We start from the raw sequence: 13,187 nt of genomic DNA, 5'->3' as shown, positions 1-13,187 counted from the left end.
AGAAATGTACATCAATACTTTTTCGTTTCTTTGCACGGATTATATTATATTGTATGTTTTGAGTGCACGCCTGCACATATGATATTGTACAAATTGAATAAAAAATACATGGAAAAAAATTATTCTTGAGACTGGTTTCTCTTCTCTAAAAGTTACCGTGGTGCTTTCTAGCAGACAGCAAGGAACTGATTCCCAGGCGATCGGGTTTTATCAACAGGCACCAGAGAGTCCGACAACTGCGACTCGTCACACAGCCCGCCGCGGGAACCAGATATTCTCTCACTCTATCACGCGCTCTGTTTAAATTGATAATCAATTTTAAGTTAGCTAAATTTTAGAAATTAAACAAACTTTAGTTTTATTTCAGAACAAAATCCCACAAATTTTATTTAAATAATTTACGTATCTACCGTCCGTTAAATTTCATATAAAGGCTAATTCACTTAACCGTATCCACCATAGTACTAAAAATATGGATAGAAGCAATACAATCAGTGGAGAGGCTTTCCTCTACAAATACTTTCAGGTGGAAAGTGTGGAGTCTGAAAGAGGGACTCTGCTGAAAACTCACAGAAATAAATGGACCCAGGCCTCTGATTTGTCAGAAATACCGGCCCAGGAGAGACCCAGCGATACTACTATCATCGCTGCCTTGGCGGGCATTGGGACCAATAAACTCCAGGCCTTCTATAAAACTGGTACAGGCATTATTATCCTCTATCCCAAGAAAGAGGAAAAACTAATCAAAACAGACAATACTATCATTAATGACATGGTGGTACGAGTTACTCCTCCCCCTGCCCTCACCAAGATGGCAAAGCGGAAATAGGCAGACGTGTACATTATACGTTTTCCGTACGAAATACCATGGACGAATTCAAAAAAGGCTTGGAAGAACGCCTACAGATTAAAATTCATGACTGCCGACGAGACAGTTTCAAAGCATGGCCAGGATTGGATAACAATCGGATCATTGTGAAGGCCGACAGAAAAGATATAGACAAATTTCCCGAATTCTTTAAAATACGTGGACTTCTAGTCCAGTCGTGGTTATTATTGCCACTTGGTGAGGTCATGTGGAAGCTGTGGCAATACAGGCCACAAAAAAGAGACTGTACTGTTGTTAGACCAAACAAAACCTATGCTAAAGCAGTAGCCAATGAGATCATAGGGGAGGTCAGTGATGATGACAGTGATCCAGAGCCTTCCCCAGATACTGTAGAATTCGACGTGCCACTAACACAAACACCCACCACCTTCAGTGCAGATGCGAAAGCGATTGCAGAAGCACCAATAACAACACACATCACTAACACACTCACAGCAAACAATACTGACACAACTACTACTGAAACAAACATGGAGGCACCCATGGAGATAGCGACACCGACCAAAGGACAAAAGGGTACAAAGCGCAGACAAACGAGATATCCAATGAGCAAAACTTCCAAAACAAAGCGATTTTCAAACACGAAGCAAAGGAACAATCCAAACTGGGAGCCTCGACCGTGATTGAGACCGAAATGGATATTAACACGGATGATGATGACATGGAAACTCCCAGGACACAAGCAACAACACAAAGACGGAATAAAAAGCGGGGCAAAAAACAACAACAACTACGTTGACGAGCCCTATGACCAAAAACACTCCTAAAACACGAAAAATCAAATCCTACATGAAGGAAATGATTATAAGAGACATCATCCCTACCCTGGAAGGAAAGAAAGCGACAACACAAATTCATACAACACCAGACAGCCAACATCCGGAACCCCCAGAGGAACCCGCCGACAACAACTTAACAGACCAGGCCCCCAACACAGTCAACGATAGCACAACAGACCAGATGCACCAAACAGCAACAACAACAAAAACAACCAAAACGACGACCAGGCAAACGAAAACAACCAACACGCCCAAAAGGAACCCTATCACACCTAATCAAAACTAATGAAACATATACATAATGCAAACACAAACATGAAGACGACTTTTATTACATTGCCATAGTGACCTCCCCATTTTAAAATGGATACTTGTTGTTGTTCTAGAGTTTAACGCCATTTTTCAGCACAAGATAGGCTATACATGGCGGCCAGTATAAATGGTGGAGGAAGAACCCTGGAAAACTCAGGGAAGAACCACCGACCCAAGAGAAGCTACTGGCAGGCTTTCCCACTGTAACGTAGTCGAGCTGACCCTTTGAGACCGGGCAGGGTTTTAAAGAAACAATAAACACGTTCGTGGATGACAAATGACAATATATTAAACACTGGTACTAATGATATGAAAATAACACAGAAAAGCATATAAAATGAATATAAAACACATATGAAATATACTTTGACTACTATGTCACATTCAAGTAGTCAAAAAAGTTCTAGCAACTCCATATAAACTTCATGTATACAAATGCTTGTTGCAAACCTATATAATCAATTACTGGTTGCAAACATTTATGTAGTCAGACACTACTGCCATAGTTCACATGTAGTCAAACCACTACTTGTTATTGTTCTTTACTTGTAGTCAATACACTACTTGTTATTGTGCTTTACTTGTAGTCAAAACACTACTTGTTACTGTGCTTTACTTGTAGTCAAAACACTACTTGTTATTGCGCTTTACTTGTAGTCAAAACACTACTTGTTATTGTGCTTTACTTGTAGTCAATACACTACTTGTTATTGTGCTTTACTTGTAGTCAAAACACTACTTGATTGGAAAATACACGTTGACACGGCCTTCTCTCTGGCTCGGTCACTTTCCCCTCCGCACTTGTACCCGTGCGTTGGCACTGAATTGGTGGGTTATACTAGTAATGGTACACCAGACGTCATGGTATCCACAAGCCCATCCGGCTGCTCATAACCGGCGAGCTGAATATGGAAAATAAACACCTTTCCAAGAGTCTAGTTTAACTGGAATGGGTTTTGTTGCAACTACTTTAAGAATATACGATAGGTACGAAGTATGACATAGGAATGCTATGCAATAAAAATAAATATACGTAATGTTATAACATTAATACATACATATGTTTTCGAAATTAGTCGTGATAGCGACTAGATGAAATTAACTCGCTACCACATTGCCTAGGTTATATCTTAATAAACTGAATTGCAAATACGATAAACGATGTGACCACATAATACAACAATGAACGTGCTTTTACGAAACTGAATAATTATTGTAAATAATAAAAAGAGTTGACTAAAAAAACATTCGACTCATCCAACCGTTTGGCTCTAACTAAATTATAATGGCACCTGCCCGACAGCTGAACATGTTTAAGAGCTTCCCTCTATATTGGCTGTGCCCTTCAATATCTCTACCCGATATATATAGTAGTGCGCAATAATACATTATTTCGCACGTGCCGCGCGAGCAATAAAAGTGTCACGCGATACGACGAAAAATTACATTTACAGAAATATTACGGCGCGTGAAACAAGACAACCTGATTAAATGAAAAGTATGGAAGACTAAATGAGCCATATCGGACATTTCGTAACACCCACGTACCCACGCTAGCCGAGCCTTGGACTCGAATCCACGCAGACAGAGGTGAGATGGCAGTGATCCGGAACGGTGAGCGCTATAGACCACTCGGCCCCCACTCGGGGCCCCAAAATGGATACTATAATAAGTATTCTTAAAATACTATCAGTCAATACAAATGGCCTAAACTTCGAAAAGGCAAAGAAAATAATTGAAACAGCAAACACTTTCGACATAATTTGCATTCAGGAAATACACAACATAGAAAAAGTAGTTATAAACTATATGGAGGACAGACAAATGCTGTCTTTATCCTCCAAAAAGTAGTTACAAATTATATGGAGGACAGACAAATGCTGTCTTTATCCTCCAAAAAGTAGTTACAAACTATATGGAGGACAGACAAATGCTGTCTTTATCCTCCAAAAAGTAGTTACAAACTATATGGAGGACAGACAAATGCTGTCTTTATCCTCCAAAAAGTAGTTACAAACTATATGGAGGACAGACAAATGCTGTCTTTATCATCGAAAAAGTAGTTACAAACTATATGGAGGACAGACAAATGCTGTCTTTATCATCCAAAAAGTAGTTACAGACTATATGGGGGACAGACAAATGCTGTCTTTATCATCCAAAAAGTAGTTACAAACTATATGGAGGACAGACAAATGGTGTCTTTATCATCCAAAAGTAGTTACAAACTATATGGAGGACAGACAAATGCTGTCTTTATCATCCAAAAGTAGTTACAAACTATATGGAGGACAGACAAATGCTGCCTTTATCATCCAAAAAGTAGTTACACACTATATAGAGGACAGACAAAGGACAGTGCTAGACATCACTATAAACTGCCACACTGAAGACATCGTAGCAATATGACTGAAAAATTGTTAAAGCTACGTTAAACATCCTAATGACACACATACACATACACACACGTTACGCATTTAAAATGTATGCTTAATGACATGACGTCGCCTTTAGGACTTATATCGTCTAGCTCATTTTACATCATCAGGGCGTAGAATAAGAAATCTAGTCGTATTGGCCTAAACGTAATAAATGTCCTCTCTGACTCATGTGATAGATGCGCAGCGTTCACATAATCTTGTATACAATGTATTCTATATTTAATACTGTGTAATGTCTTTTCTTGGTAGATGCTAAGATTTCCTCTGTTCATCCTTGATGTATTTGTATGACTGATTGCACTCTTCGCAATGCTGAGGAAATCAATCAATCAATCAATCAATCAATCAATCAATCAATCAATCACAGACACATATTTACTATGTCCTTTATAGAAACGTGGTTAATTATTTGTTATTTTTAGAAAAAAGGCCTTTACATTATTCTTGATATTGTGGCAGAATGTAATTATTCTACCAGTGTCATTTCGCCCGTGCGAGTGTATAATCTTGTTTTATTCCGTAATGTTGAAAACGTTTTTCCGCGACCCATTTTCTGATGTGTGCAGTTAAATTGCCATGAGTCAGCGGACGTATAATTTATACCTCCTGAACTTGAATACAATCAGCTTGTTATCCTTAAATGGGCTTTTGATTTGTCTGTCAGAAGGATACATCACATAAAATGTATACATCTTAGGGATGGGGATTGTGACCTAATTTCAGTGATATTGTTACTGACTCCTTTAAGAGCAGGGATAGTCAAATCAGTATTTTAAGGGATATAGGATTGCGCATGTTGTATAATAACGATATGGATTTTTGGACATCATCCTGCATGGCTCTCTATTGTCTAATGTGTTCCGTCCATAAGCTTTTAATTCCTGTTACTATTGCTGGTCTGTAAATAGTTTCAGATAATACCAGTTGATTTACAGGAAGGGCAACCTTTTTTGTTGCGTCATGCATGCATAATATGTAAATTTGCTATTCACTTGGAAAACGCGTCACTGTATTTGACCTATCACTACATGACATCCGGTTTGCAAAGTGTAATCGCTCCTAAAACGATTGTGCTATTATCTTTCCCCAAAACACTCTCTTTCTTCGTATATGCCAAAGGCAATATTGAAAATACAACTGTGTCCTATCAAACTTTCATGAGGTGACTGTGGTGAAAACTAGCCTAGGCTACACTGGATGATGCATCGTGTGTGAGCAAGCCACAGACGTCGTTTTAAGACATCGTCATTCATCAAATCAAGTAAGGTAAGATAAGGGTTAATGGCAATGCACAGTTCAATACAGGTGGGTGGGAAATAGTACTCCCATTGTGGAGAAATGACGAACAAGTATGGTAATAGTGACGTCCATTATCTTTCATTTAAGTTTTATGTAATCTGTGACAGTGAGTGTACGAACGAAAAACGTTTAATTAAAACAATTCCATACATTCCTGTCCAGAGATTTAGATGTAGTGTACAGCGGTACGAAATCAGTAAGCAACAGTAGTGATAAAGAAATGTCACTGTCACTTACGTTTATCAATTTAGTTGCAAGAACAAAATTTTGTATAAAAATTGTAAAAACTGAACGTGAATTGTTTTTCGGCAAATACTGTTTGGAAATGAAACGGATACTGAGCAACCTTGATAGTAGTGCCTAAAACAAGGTATGGAGGTCTGTTCTGGCCATCTACAGCATTTTATGATGAAGTCGAAGATACAATTCTCCATGTATTTGGATTATTATCGTAATGACATATTTTAGTCCCAAACTTTATGATAATTCCTATAACAGACTAGTCTGGAGTATTTCTTATATGCTGTCTCCTACACATCTGTCTATTCTATCGCAATTTTAATGTAATTTAAGTACATAGTGTTAGACTTTGGTCTACTATTACCGCTTTATGTAGACCACCATCTATATTAAATTACATCCTTGTCTCCTGATTCCTAAATAACCCCCATGTCTTTGCAAATGACTAATACAGAGAAATGTCGTAAAATCACTAAAATGTATATAAGTAATCGTACAAGTAGGTGTTTACCCATTCCCTATTTGTGACTTTGTCGACACACCGTATAATTCACTACAGAAAAGCATATCACAACGCTACTTTGTTGAACGTCAACACAGAAAAAATGATGCAAGTGACAATCACTACTACATCAAACAGAATTGAACGTATGAAACTGTCTACTTATATGATCAGTTTGTAAATTTGTTAAGTGTTTTTTCTTCTTAATTTAAACAGCACTTTTGTTTGCGGGAAGTGCTCTCTTACACACGATCCTTTATAAGTCAGGAATAGCACTTTCCTCCGTTCTGTCTGGTGTATATTTATAATTCTTTATAATTAATTCTATATACCTTGATTTCTTTCATAAGAAGCCGGAATGACTGTGTAGATAGATGAGAATTAATTATTGAGTCGTCATGCGATTGTGTCTGCTACGCACGAGTGCATATAAAACCGATAAACTAGCATCATTCTTTGGTGATGTGTGCTTAGGCGTGTTTGAAAAAGGGCTGGTGAGTGCAGGCAAGGCGATGGGTACCGTTTACCCGTGATTCTGGGCTCGAATGTCTGTAGAGTACGAGTTAAAACTTGTCTAACCTGTACGATAGTAATATTTGTTTTAAATATTAATTCTGCCTGCTAGTATCAATCATTCTCCAAAAGAATCCAGGGACAGCACTTTCCGTTCTGCCTGGTATCTAATTATAATCATAATATATATAATTTATTTAGGATAAGTTTAGATTATGTTTTAGACATGTATTACAAAGACTGATGATACCATAATATATAAACTTAGGCGGATTATTATTTATAGAACTAGATGCGGTGAAAGAAAAGAGGAAAATAAGTAAAATATGAACAAGCAGACAAGTAATTTTAAATTGTATGTTTTAGGAATGTTTCGGAATTTTCTTCGCTAGTAACAGTACCGACCACAAACTGTACTTTAATATGGAAAATTTGATAGCCATCGGGTTAAAGGTATGCATGTAATATGATTCCAATAATGATACCCGGCTGACTGGAAATACACGAGTACGGTATCCCCCATAACATGGTATATGACAAATGTAATTACAACCCAAAATTTCAGCAGTATTTCGATTGATTGTTTTAGCTCATATAAATACAGTTTTCGGAAAACATGTCGTCACTGAACTTTTAAATGAATTTTTTTTTTAAAGTGAAAATTTATAACTTTGCACTTATTACTTGCTATACATGATATTTGGTTGTACCACACCCACATACCCTGCGAATGATGCTTGCATTACCAGCAGCCCTTACGAAATGTGCAAAACTGACTGATAATTTCCTGTCATAATACAGGTGAACACGGTATTTGTATTAGGACAGAATTTTTTAGTACAAGTAATAAGATTGAAATTTTCTCTAAATTGTATTAAAAGTAGGTTGATAAATTATATTGAAAGTAATTTTTTATTAAAATATATTGAGATTGAATCCATTATTTGGTACTTCAATTATATACTACTTAATGCAGATTGCGCTCTTATGATCAAGTACGAACCGTCTATACATACATTTGCCTTGTATCCTATGTCGGCACTACGAAGCCTCGTTTTGAGATTCTGGCCAACGCAAAAGAACTAAGACTCAAACCCATATTTGGCTTTGTCTTAAGAAACTGGTATATAAAGCCCCAGCCACGGGCTGACACCAGTTTTGCTGGCCAGAAGCTCAAACAGGCTTTGTCTTTACAGCTCGATCCCCTACCCTCGCAAGCCAAGACCCTCAAACATGTAGCTGTATTTACAACATCATTAAATGACACCTCTTTCAAGAGGATTGAACATCCTTTCTTCTTTCTTCTCTCTCTCTTTCCGCCTTTTCATAAAAATTGGCGGAGAATAGAACGAAGGGAAGATAACATGGATAAAAGTGTCACTCCGCTTAATGATGATTCACGAGAGAGACTCGCGCCAAAACCTTTGCGACCATCAGACGTCACGCCGCCCAGCTACGCTACATGAACTCCGGAACGACTTGACAACTCTTCTGTGATTTTCTTACTTTTCGCACACAAGAAGGGTTTGTTCTGAAACATCAGCGCCAGAAACATTACAAAGGCAACGAACATATTACAAGTATACAATGTATACATCGCCGGTGAGAATTCTTCTTGCAGTAACACCTGAAATTCTAGACATGTCGAATCAGTACTATATTTAGTCCAGCCCCGAAGTCGAGCTACCTACAACCCAGTCTGAAATACATCTATCCATGCCAAAAACAGATTTTCATGGGTCCAACAGCAACATCTCCGCCAGGCCCCAAGTCAACGACAGTAGCAACGACAGTTCCTTTCAAGTGATAGTGACTCGAACTTTTACAATTTGAACTCTTTCTATATTAAAGACAATAAGTGTATTGTTTACTATTCATTTAATATACAGTTCATTTCATAAGGAGAATATTTCTGGACTGTGGTAATTCTCACACAGGTATGTTTTTGCTATACCATATTTTGTATCTTGAATTACAAAACAATACAAGGTTAGTGCGTTAATTTCAAAATATTTCCAAACAAAATGATCTAATTTATGCTGTATTTAATGTCTTATTTAATAACAATAACCTTTTCTATATACCTACTTCATTAACATTCATCGCACTAGCAAAGGTTTCCACTACAGAGAGTGAATAAACCTGCCGACTTTAACTTGCATCCCAGACTAAGCTTTTACATCAAACCTGTTCGTACTGAAATCTGAAACCACCATATACGTTTCGCTGCCTGCACACATTTAACAATGTCATACCGTATTCGCCTATCTTAGCGAGAGTTGTAATTTCCGCCTAGCCGTCTCAAACATATTGATGCAGATGTTTATTGTGTCAGCCCAATGGGGTTCAATAATGTTATTGAGGGTTCTCTCTTATGTTTTTATACGAATCGTTTGAATGTATACCTTATGGTATTGTGTCACGGCGATAACGCCATAGAAACGGCTCTAATGCCTTCAAACCAGTCAGAAGAGGTGCTACCTTCCCTGGCTAGGCAACATCGACGTCTACTTTGTTTGAAACGATAACGGCGATACATTCTCTTTGCTACGTCACAGGTAACTTCGGTAATACACGCCCATTTCAAAGTTGTACTTGACCACACCAAACCAGTGTTACGATTATAATGATATTTTCACTTTTGCTCTATGTTAGATACGATTTCTAATTCATGCATACGCAGTTCAAGGTTTGATTGCAAGTGAATAGACGTTATGGTTATAAGGTAGGACATAACACAACATTAAAATTGTTACTTTCCTTATTCTTGGCTAATACCAAATTCTTACGACATTCTATTCGCAACCATTTTTACTTCATTGTTGCTGGTATTTCTTTTTTGATATTATCTATGCAATGGGGGGGGGGGGGGGAGGGGGATAGCAAACCAGGTTTGTTTCCTCGTTTGAAGGCTCCTACGAAATAATTATTTTTAGAAACTTTTATTTTCAAAGTTAAAAGCTTCTACGGGATGTTATTTTTGCCTCAATGGGTAACGGTGACATCATATATATGTTCGCGACATCTCTGATGTACATGAAAAAAATTTAAAATATTTGGTCGAGACCGATCCGATATCGTATTCGTGGATCATGCAAATTTATCGTTACAAATCCATGTGGAGTTGACTGAGCACGACTAAATAAATTTTTAAACTTAACAATATCCATATCATCGTTACACCAAGTTTGATGAATATTCCTTAGCCTGTGAGTGTCAACGCCGTTAAATACTGCTAGAATGTTGCAATTATCTCTAATTACTTTGGGATCTGCGTGTATCTCTGAGTTACATAAATGACATCAGTATTTGGTCGTCAAGCGAAATTATCATTTGCTTCGCGAAATGGAAACTCACATAGGTCACCGCTGCTCATCATTGTTAAAAAAAAAGATTTAACTTGTTTATGTTCAGGAAGTCTCAGCATCATCATAACAAAGAATTTTATTTTTTTTATCAATAAACTCATCAATTGATGGTGGACCTTTGCGTCTGATGAAATATTCTGGAGATCTTTTCGTGTAATAATAACACGAGGCGCGATAACCTTTTCCGCAACAATCAGAACAAATCTCAGTTTGGCCTCGAAGTCCACGTTGACAAACTAGACAAGGTTTCGGCCCTGTATAACCTAATTTTATGTAATTATTATGATATACACAATATTCTGTCCGACATTTTTTCCCACAAATATCAATCGACCCTAAAGGCAGCCACTTGCAGCAGTAGGTCATTATAGTATCATAATTATAATTCAAATTAAAATTTAATTTTCTATTTAGATTCAAATTTTAGTTCGTATAATTATATAATGGCAGAAAAAATTAATGGTGGTAGTGGTATATATAGTGACAAGAAAATAATTTAAAAAAATAATTATATTTGCGTCGAAAATGATCCAGAATTTATCCTGGACAATCTGTTTGATCAGAATAGCGAAGAAGATATTCAAGAGCTCGCGGCACACAATTATTTTATGTTGCGTGATTATTACTCGCTGTTCGACATTTCGACGTTAGAAAGATCAGTTACTGCTGATATTAAAAGATCATCGATAAGAGGGTTCCAAGGTTCTCATTACGATTATTATCTTCGAGGAATCATAATTCAGAATTTTGATAAATTATATTTATTTTCATCTGATAGTGATTTTGAACAAGTCGCCGATAAATTTATCGATAAATCATCGGTCAATGAAATTATACCGGAATTTCGCGATCGATATCCAGTATTCGATATTGACTTGTTCTATGAACAAATCGAGAATGTTTATGATTCAGGTCGGTGTGACGGTAAATCAAGAATATCTCATGACGAAATTATAAATTACTTTGCTAAGTTATTTGATTGTTCTAGTGATAAAATTTATTTATTTACAACGACGTGTGGTTATCACATTCATGTTAAATCAACGCCGGTATCATTGCTGCGGCATCAAGAATTAATTAGAGTCGTCGCTGCTGATAATCCTAGATGGAAACTAGACAAATTAGCTGGCTTACACGGAATAAAATTAGCGAATACACGATCATACAAGCCAGCGAAAACAACATCGAACAAAACCTGCATCTCACACAATAATGTTTCTGAGAGCGAATTATTAGTTTGTCCGACGTTAATTCAGCCCTGCGAAGTAAAATTTGTTCCTCAAGAACATCAAATATGTGAACATAACGATATTTCCGACGAAGATTTTGAAAAAATATCATTGGAGTTAACTGGCGAGCCCGATAATCTAACCGGGATAGTCGCATACACAAATAATTGCTATAATATTGGGCGGCGACCTGGTCATTACTGTAATATTTGCCAGAGAAATCATGGAGTCACTATTCACGGCCACGTCGAAGGTAAATGCAACAACTGTATTGTAATTGTGAATTCGCATCGATATGTTGTTTTTTGTCCAAGTTCGATGACGGGCCGAAGAATAATTATAGATCGTAGTGATACGTCGATGAGTAACGAGATTAGCGATATTCTCTCGAGGAAAACAAATCTCAAGTGAACTAACAACAATAATAAATGAGATACCGAAACAAAATCAATCGCGCGATTATATCATGTACATGCTAAAATTTACAAATAAATATTTTGGCGAATTTATTTCAAGGTCACCCGATTATAGATACACAAAATTGGCGCGACACGAACGTGGACCGGGTTGCGAAATATTCTTTATTGATTACTTTGACGGTTCGACATGTGGTATGGGGAAGTCAGAATCAGCTTGGGAATCAATAAGATCAGATCAATCTGTTTGTTACGTTAGTTATCGAAAAACATTATCGGAAAAAATGAGACACGATTACAATCTCGAATCATATCAGAATATTCGCGGTGAAATAGAATTTAAAAAAGATATCCCTAGAAGAGTTGTTGTTCAAGTTGAGTCGTTGCACCGTGTCAAAGGTGTCCCGGACGTGTTAATCATTGACGAGTGGCATGGCGTTCGAAGACAAATATTTAGCAACCTTAACATGTACAGAAAATACTATGATAAATTAACAGGACTAATAAATGTCGCTGGTAGAGTTATTGTCCTTGACGCTGATATTAACGACGACGACGTTAACATATTTAAATTATTGCGACCGAATATCAAATTTGTGCTAAATGATTTCAAGCCGGACCATAGCAAGAAATTTATCGTGGAGAATTCACACAAAGACAATTTGTCGTTGCTGCTCGAGAAATTAAAATCAGAAAAAGTTGCTATATTTACTCATAACAAGACCAACACAAAATATTCTGGCGAAGGCCTTGCTGCAACGTTACAGTCGCATGGATATCGAGTAAGATATTATCGCGCTGATACTGATCCGTCACAAAAACGTTAAGATTTTTCCAACAGCGGCGCATATGAGAAAATTGACGTCGTTATTTACAATCACACACTAGAAGCAGGAGTTAGTATAATTGATCCTGATTTTAAATAATTATTTGTGTTTTCAAATGGTATTGGATCAGTCGAGACAACGAAACAAGCTATCCACAGATTTAGATGTGTCAAACAGATACATTACTCGTCAACGTCACGACAATCCCGAGGAAATATTCCGACAAATATTGCCGATCTGAGAAAATTAATAATCTCGCTGGAAAAATCTGGAGAAGATAAATTATCGAGATCACCAACGATAGATGAACTATCAGATACTTGTGGGCTAAACTTTCTCGTTGATATCGTCGAGGAGAATAATTCGCGAAAA

General features: G+C 37.1%; 1 protein-coding gene across 3 annotated transcripts in view; it reads left to right on the top strand.

Annotated features, from left to right (window-relative positions):
• The first annotated feature begins 5,423 nt into the window (after positions 1-5,423).
• The window catches only part of LOC149791060 (uncharacterized), a 39,586-nt gene continuing 31,822 nt past the window's right edge, over positions 5,424-13,187 (top strand). The window contains exon 1 of one of the 3 annotated variants that reach the window (XM_089972979.1): positions 5,424-5,682. The gene's annotated coding sequence lies outside the window, so the exon portion shown is untranslated. Of the gene's footprint in view, positions 5,688-8,713; positions 8,913-13,187 lie in introns of those variants that run through there. The other 2 variants (XM_089972978.1, XM_089972980.1) reach the window with 2 other exon arrangements.

The sequence above is a fragment of the Sinohyriopsis cumingii genome, chromosome 10 (assembly GCF_028554795.1).
Source record: "Sinohyriopsis cumingii isolate HCF-2022 chromosome 10, ASM2855479v2, whole genome shotgun sequence".
Taxonomy (NCBI): Eukaryota; Metazoa; Mollusca; class Bivalvia; order Unionida; family Unionidae; genus Sinohyriopsis; species Sinohyriopsis cumingii.
The sequence above is the reverse complement of the archived record's forward strand: the minus strand, read 5'-3'. Positions and strand labels throughout refer to the sequence as shown.